The sequence below is a fragment of the Mobula birostris genome, chromosome 6, assembly GCF_030028105.1.
Source record: "Mobula birostris isolate sMobBir1 chromosome 6, sMobBir1.hap1, whole genome shotgun sequence".
Taxonomy (NCBI): Eukaryota; Metazoa; Chordata; class Chondrichthyes; order Myliobatiformes; family Myliobatidae; genus Mobula; species Mobula birostris.
Window position 1 is genome coordinate 126,007,676 of NC_092375.1, and position 7,635 is coordinate 126,015,310.

Here is a 7,635-nt window from a genome sequence, read left to right on the forward strand (position 1 = left end):
GAGGTTGCTGATGAAAGTTCTCAGCCCAAAATGTGAACTGTTTTCTTGCCCCTCCAAAGATGCTTGCTGAGTTCTTCCACTATTTTGTGTGTGTTGCTCAGGATTTCCAGCATCTTCAGAATCTCTGGTGTTTCTAATTAGTTCCTTGATGTTGGCCTAGGTAGGGCATGAATATTGGCTTGTTTGTCTTGCGAATGGTTTTCAAGGATTTTCTATGGAGACTCTGCTTGCTGTAAGGCATCAGGCAGAAGGCAGAGATCACTGCTGTCCATAAGACCATGGGTTATTTGCTGGGGTTGTAATCTTTATCTTCAGTACACTTTTCATCAAATGACCTGTATCTTTCCAAGTGCGTTGAAGGTAACTGTGATTTTTTTTTTCACCAGTCTGTGGACATTTACTTTGTGGGGAATTGTGATGTATGGTGGGGGAGCTTGGTTTTGCAAGTGTTTAGTTGAAGACCCAGTTTCATATATACATTACCTAACTGAATATGTCAATTTTGACAAAGCCCACTTAAGAAGAACACATATAGGTTACAAATGCCTGACTTATGGACACCCATACATGTGAACAAGCTCTCTTAAGTATTACTAAATTCAAACAAGAACCAGTCTTCAAATAAGGATGTGACTAAACACATTGATGAGGGTAGAGCCATAGATGTAGTGTATATGGATTTTAGCAAGGCATTTGATAAGGTACCCCATGCCAGGCTTATTGAGAAAGTAAGGAGGCATGGGATTCAAGGGGACATTGCTTTGTGGATCCAGAACTGGCTTGCCCACGGAAGGCAAAGAGTGTTTGTAGACGGGTCATATTCTGCATGGAGGCTGGTGACCAGTGGTGTGCCTCAGGGATCTGTTCTGGGACCCCTACTCTTTGTGATTTTTATAAATGACCTGGATGAAGAAGTGGAGGGATGGGTTAGTAAATTTGCTGATGACACAAAGGTTGGAGGTGTTGTGGATAGTGTGGAGGGCTGTCAGAGGTTACAGCAGGACATTGATAGGATGCAAAACTGAGCTGAGAAGTGGCAGATGGAGTTCAACCCAGATAAGTGTGAGGTGGTTCGTTTTGGTAGGTCAAATATGATGGCATTAATGGCAAGACTCTTAGCAGTGTGGAGGATCAGAGGGGTCCTGGGGTCCGAGTCCATAGGACACTCAAAGCTGCTACGCAGGTTGACTCTGTGGATAAGAAGGCATACGGTGCAGCCGCTCGCCCCCGGATTCGGAACGGCATTGCTTAAACACGAGCCTGTGATCAGCCATTTGCAAGATGAGTTCTAAAGTGTTGGAAAAGCCTGAAAGAGCTCGTAAGGGTGTTACACTTAGCGTAAAACTAGACATAATTAAGTGTTTCGATCGTGGTGAATGAAGCAAGGACAAAGTGAGTTTGGCTTGTGGAAGCTGACGAAGATGATGTTGAAGAGGTTTTGGCATCCCATGACCAAGAACTGATAGAAGAAGAGCTGATGCAATTGGAAGAGGAAAGAATAACAATCGAAACCGAATGCAGAAAGTGAAGCAACTGCGTGAGATTTTCGCTGCAATGATAAAGTACAACATTAATTTTGAAAGGGTACGTAGGTTTAGGGGATATTTTCAGGATGTTTCGAGTCCTTACAAAGAACTGTGTGATAGAAAAATGCTCGAGGCTGAGCAGTCAAACAAGCCTTCCACATCAGCCACAGCAGACAACGAACCTCGATCTTCGACATCGAGGCGGGCAGTCATAGGAGAAGATGAGCTGCCTGCCCTGATCAATGATGAGATGACACCCCGGTGTCCCACCACCCCAACCCCCAGGCCCCAGACAGATACTGTACCGATTCGCGGAGAATGCAGGGGTAGCCGGGATGCACACAGCACATCTTTAAGAAAAAAGCCGAAATAAACATGCTAATTAATTAGGTGCCGCCTAACATGTAATTGTCGGCCCAGATCAGTGCCAATGCAATCGGCAATCGCCTCTGATCTGCGCCGACATTTACGTGCTGGGCAGCACCTAATTAATTAGCATGTTTATTTCGGCTTTTTTCTTAACGATGTGCTGTGTGCCTCCCGGGTACCGCTGCATGCTTCGCAGCAATGTATCCGGTCGGCGGCCCGGAGGGTGGGGGCCACTGCATCACCCAGCCTGTGACGACTCAGTCTAACACACCATCATCAGTGTGCTCGATGTCTGCCCAATTCAAATAAGTGATACTACACTGTACATACATTATTTCTACTTTATATAGGCTGTGTATTTTAACGTGTTATTTGGTAGATTTGGCAGCTTCATAGTTTAAAGGATACTGGAGAGTGCGCTTATGACAACAGTGCTTGTGTGAGATTTTCTGCCGAGAGCGCTTGCGTGAGATTTTCGCTACAGAGATCTGTGCAGGCAATCGTTGTGAGATTTTCGCTATGGAGACCTGTAGAGAAGTATTTCTACATTATATAGGCTGTGTATTTATCATATCATTCCTGCTTTTACTATATGTTACTGTTATTTTGGGTTCTATGTGTTATTTGGCATGATTTGGTCGGTTATTTTTGGGTCTGCAAACGCTCACAAAATTTTCCCATATAAATAAACGGTAATTGCTTCTTCACTTTACGACATTTCGGCTTACGAACCGTTTCATAGGAACGCTGTACCTTCGGATGGCGGGGGAAACCTGTATCTGTAAAAGCGGAGCCTGTTCATAACCCAAGGGTGGTTTACAGTCCAGGTTGATGGAAGAATTTTAAATAGACATAGAATGCTATTACGTGGCTTTTTCAGTATGATTTCACTTCATTTTACATCTCTTGTAATGAACGAATAGTGCACTTGAGAATTGTTTACCTTATTCGGATAAATTATACTTCCAGAAACTTACGTATGATTTACCCAAGACAATGTTTAGTTGGAAGGTTATGCATACTTACACTATATTAAGGGTTTCACGTAAGTTCACAAGCAATGCTTGGGCTGATTTGTGTTATCTTAGCCACGAGTGGAAACACCAGCTCACAAGATAAGAATTTAAACTGGCCAGTCCTTCCAAATTTAAAAAAATATAAGATGTAAGATTTTTTTAATGATAAGCTTGATTTGTCACACTTGCATTGAAACATGCAGTGAAGTACATCACTTGTGTCAAATCAGATCAGCAAGGATTGTTGCCGCACTTCCAGTGCCAATGTAGTACGCCCACAGCTCACTAACCCTCACCCTAATCATATGCCTTTGGAATGAGGGAGGAAAATGAAGCACCCAGAGGAAACCCACATGGTTTCAGGGAAAACGTACAAACTCCTTACAGACGGTGGCAGGAATTGAACTTGGATCAACGAAGGCGCTGTAAAACGTTATACAAACTGTTCCACTACCGTGCTGCCTCATTATCTGTTGCTCTCAGCCCTAATCTACTGACTAATTATATGTCCGCAGCCCTTTGAGGTGGAGAACGCCAAGTACTAGCAAAGCTCTGCACAATGGAAGATCTTCTCATCTTAGTCCTAAATAGGCAACCCCTTATCCAGAGACTGTGACTGCTGGTATATGGCTTTCTTTCAAGAAAGCACAGCTTTTCGAAATCTCTGCCATTAATCCCTTTTGCATTAGAAAGACATTACCTTTCATTTATTCCATTGTATCATGTTATAAGTGAAGACATGTTATAAGTGAGTGTATTTCAGTATGTTTGTGGTCTTCTGCTGCTGTAGCCCATCTACTTCAAAGTTCAACATGTGTGCTGGGGACAGCCATCATGTGTCACCACACATTCCAGCACCGACAATACATACCCACCATGTAACAGGGAGAGGGTACTCTTGTCGTCACCTCACACCTCATAAGCCTCTATATCCATCCATCATTCACCTCAATTTAATGGCAGAGCAATTGATTCCTAGAGAGAGAGAGAGAGAGAGAGAGCTTCGCACAGGTCAGGGAGAAAAATTTAAAAAAGGAGCATTTCACTGGCATGGCACGTTAGTGGTAGACCAATCAATTTGAAGAAAGAGAGAGCTTTGTACTGGTCAGGGAGCAGAGTTTAAGAAAAGGAGCATCACGTGGGGCTCAGTGCATTAGAATAGTGGGTATGACTGTGAGGCCAGTTTTCTGTTCTGGGTGTCAGATGTGGGACGTCTGGGAGACTCCCAGCCTCCCTGATAGCCACATCTGTGCCAGATGCATTGAGCTGCATCTCCTTAAAGACCGAGTTAGGGAACTGGAGCTGCAGCTTGATGACCTTCAGCTTGTTAGGGAGAGTGAGGAGGTGACAGATAGGAGCTACAGGCAGATAGTCACCCTGAGGTCACAGGAAGTGGGTGACCATCAGGAGAGGGAAGAGAGGGTGTCAGGTAGTAGAGAGCATCCCTGTGGCTGACCCCTTAACAATAATACATTTTGAATGCTGTTGGGGGAGACGACCTACTTGAGGGAAGCAACAGTGGCACTGAGTCTGACCCTGTGGCGCAGAAGGGTAGGGAACGGAAGGGAAGGGCAGGGAACAGAAGAGAAGGGCAGCAGTAATAGGGGACTCTATAGTTAGAGGGACATAGGTGATTCTGTGGACGCAAAAAAGAAACAAGGATGGTAGTTTGCCTCCCAGGCACCAAGGTTCGCGATGTATCTGAGCGCATCCACAATATCCTGAAATGGGGGGGTGAGCAGCCAGAGGTCATAGTACATATTGGTACCAACGACCTAGGTAGGAAAGGGTGGAGGTCCAGAAAGAAGAATACAGGGAGTTAGGATAGGAGCAGACAATTTGGGAAAACATTTAATTGGGGTAGGGGGAAATATGCTATTAGGCAGGAACGTGGGAGCCTAAATTGGGAGCAGATATTCTCAGGGAAATGCACAGCAGAAATGCGGCAAATGTTCAGGGAACATTTGCATGGCGTTCTGCATAGGTATGTTCCATTGAGGCAGAGAAAGGATGTTAGAGTTAAAGAACCATGGTGATAAAAGTATGTAGAAAATCTAGTTAAGAAGAAAAGAAAAACTTACAAAAGGTTCAAGAGACTAGCTACTGTTAAAGCTCTAGAAAATTACAAGGTTGCCAGGAAGGAGCTTAAGAATGGAATTAGGAGAGCCAGAAGGGGCGATGAGAAAGCCTTGGTGAGCAGGATTAGGGAAAACCCCAAGGCATTCTCCCAAGTATGTGAAGAGCAAGAGGATGAGTCGTGTGAGAATATTGCACCAATCAGGTGCAATAGTGGAAACGTGTGCATGGAGTCGGAAGAGGTAGTGAAGGTACTTAATGAATACCTTGCTTCAGTATTCACCAGAGAAAAAGACCTTGGCAATTGTGGGGATGACTTACAGCAGACTGAAACACTTGAGCATATAGACATTAAGAAAGAGGATGTGCTGGAGCTTTTGAAAAGCATTAAGTTAGATGAGTCACCAGGACCAGATGAGATATACCCCAGGCTACTGTGGGAAGCGAGGAAGGAGGTTGCTGAGCCTTTTGCAATGATGTTTGTATCATCAATAGGGATGAGAGAGGTACCGGAGGATTGGAGGGTTGCAAATGTTGTTCCCTTGTTCAAGAAAGGGAGTAGAGTTTATGGACCAGTGAGTCTGACTTCAGCGGTGGGCAAGTTGTTGAAGAAGATCCTGAGAGGCAGGATTTATGAGCATTTAAAGAGACATAATCTGATTAGGGATAGTCAGCATGGCTTTGTCAAGGGCAGGTCATGCCTTACGACCCTGATTGAATTCTTTGAGGAAGTAACAAAACACATTGAATGAAGGCAGAGCAGTGGATGTAGTGTATATGGATTTCAGTAAAGCATTTGATAAGGTTCCCCATACAAGGCTCTTTCAGAAAGTAAGGAGTCGTGGGATCCAAGGAGACCTTGCTTTGTGGATCCAGAATTGGCTTGCCCAGAGGATGCAAAGGGTGGTTGTAGATGGTTCATATTCTGCATGGAGGTTGGTGACCAGTGGTGTTTCGCAGGCACCTGTTTCAGGACCCCTTCTCTTTGTAATTTTTATAAATGACCTGGTTGAAGAAGTAGAAAGGTGGGTCAGTAAGTTTGCCGATGGCACTAAGGCTGGAGGCATTGTGGATAGTTTGGAGGGTTGTCAGAGTTTACAGCAGGATATCAATAGGATGCAGAACTGGGCTGAGAAGTGGCAGATCTTGTGGAGGATCTGAGAGATCTTGGGATCTGTGTTGATAGGACACTCAAAGCTGCTATGCAGGCTGTGTTGTTAAGAAGGCGTATGGTGTGTTGGCCTTCATCAACCATGGGATTGAGTTCAAGAGTCGTGAGGTAATGTTATAGCTATATAAGACCTTGGTTAGACCCCACTTGGAGTACTGTGTTCAGTTCTGGTTACCTCATTACTGGAAGAATGTGGATACAATAGAGAGAGTGCAGAGGAGATTTACAAGGATGTTGTCTGGATTGGAGAGCATCCCTTATGAGAATAGGTTGAATGTACAAATGTTTGTACTTGGCCTTTCCTTCTTGGAGTGACGGAAGATGAGAAGTGACCTGATATAGGTGTAAAGGATGATGAGGGGCATTGATCATGTGGATACAGACGCTTTTTCCAAGGGCTGAAATGGCTAACACAAGGGGGCATAATTTTAAGATGCTTGTAAATAGGTACTGAGGGGATGTCAGAGCTAAATTTTTCACACAGAGAGTGATGGGTGCATGGAATGCACTGCCGGCGGCGGTGGTGGAAGTGGATACAGCAGGGTCTTTTAAGAGCCTCTTAGGTAGGTACATGGAGCTTAGAAAAATAGAGGGTTATGCGCTAGGGAAGTTCTAGGCAGTCTCTAGAGTAGGTTACGTAGTCGACATAACATTGTGGGCCGAAGGGCTGGTAATGTGCTGTAAATTTCTATGTTCAATTTCTGCCTTCTCCAATACAATCCCAACAATAGGCACAACTTCCCCCTAACACTGCCCCCCGCCACTTCCACAGGGATTCAGATTCAGATTTATTTACATTGAAACATATGGCATTGTTTGTGTTAACAACCACTACACACAAGATTGTGCTGGGGACTGCCTGCAGGTCTCACCACACATTCCTGTGCCAATGTAGCATGGCCACCATGCCCAGCAGACTTCTGAACTTCCAGTTGACTTTCATACTTCAATCTGGATTTCTGGTTGACCTTCAAGCTTTGATCCAATATCGACCTGGGACTCACTAACGATGACGAATCAGGACCCTGGATGAGGACCCAGACTCCAGGCCTCAAACTCTGGTGTCCCCAGTTTGGCATACTCGGAGGTCTCGTGCTCTTATGCGTACTTCTTGCCTGCAAAGAAGCCACGTCAGTGGCATTCAAATGCAGAGCAGAGGTGTAGGTCCAAGCCTGTTCTGTAATTCCCTCACACCCTTGTCCCTAAATGCTAACCTGCCCCCTAACTTCCATCTCTGTCCCCAAAACACCTATTGCTCAACATGTTGGTTGAGAGAATCTTTGCAGTAGTTTTCTCATAAAGCTAAATTAAAAGTTGATCTGAATCTGACCTGATCGGCCAATCCAAAATCAAACCCAGACCCAGGATGAGAATTTATAACTTTTTCCAACTCAGAAATGATCCGACAACCACTGTAAACTTATCAACCTCAATTATGGTGTGATTTTTTTGAGGATGAAAGATCAAGTATATGAAC